General features: G+C 43.0%; 1 non-coding gene across 1 annotated transcript; it reads right to left on the reverse strand.

Moving 5' to 3' along the window:
* Positions 1 to 221: 221 nt before the first annotated feature.
* Positions 222 to 316, reverse strand: trnai-uau (transfer RNA isoleucine (anticodon UAU)). The gene is made up of 2 exons: positions 279 to 316; positions 222 to 257 (listed from the first exon to the last, which is right to left on the reverse strand). It is a non-coding gene; the product is annotated as a tRNA-Ile (tRNA).
* Positions 317 to 612: the final 296 nt, after the last annotated feature.

Raw genomic sequence — 612 nt, forward strand, 5'->3', positions numbered from 1 at the left:
ACTGCGTTGCTCTGTGCAGAGATGGCATGGGCCGAGTTGTCTCCTTCTCTGCTGGAAACAACTATGAAGTTTTGCAGTGTTCTCACCACACGTGGCTCCTGTTCGTTTGATGTCACATCACAGTTCTATTGTTCCCCTTCTTCTGGCCAGTTCAGACGAATGAATGACTGCTCTCTGCACTGGACAGCTGTTTCTCATTGCACCCCGTTTCTAAAAGTCTATGCTCCAGGTGAGGCTCGAACTCACAACCTCGGCATAGCTCATTAATTGTACTGCTGTATAAGTACCACGCGCTTACCGATTGCGCCACTGGAGCCACATTGCTCCTCTCATAGTATGGCGAATTGTAGGCAAGTTAGCTGAACATCAGTCGTCTGGAAAATGTCCGAATCTATCATGAAGGAAGTATGAACAAGCACTTGGAAAATCATTGTCTGATCAAACAAAGTCAACATGTTTTTACCGAATGGAAATCTTGATTGACAGATTTATTCCAGAATTCTGAGGATGTAACTGAAAGGGCAGGAATGTAGTATAATTGGATTTCCAAAAGGCATTCGGTAAGATTAATACATTAGATAAAGGCTCATGGAATTGAAGTAATATATTAAC

This window comes from Heterodontus francisci, chromosome 34, assembly GCF_036365525.1.
Source record: "Heterodontus francisci isolate sHetFra1 chromosome 34, sHetFra1.hap1, whole genome shotgun sequence".
NCBI lineage: Eukaryota > Metazoa > Chordata > Chondrichthyes > Heterodontiformes > Heterodontidae > Heterodontus > Heterodontus francisci.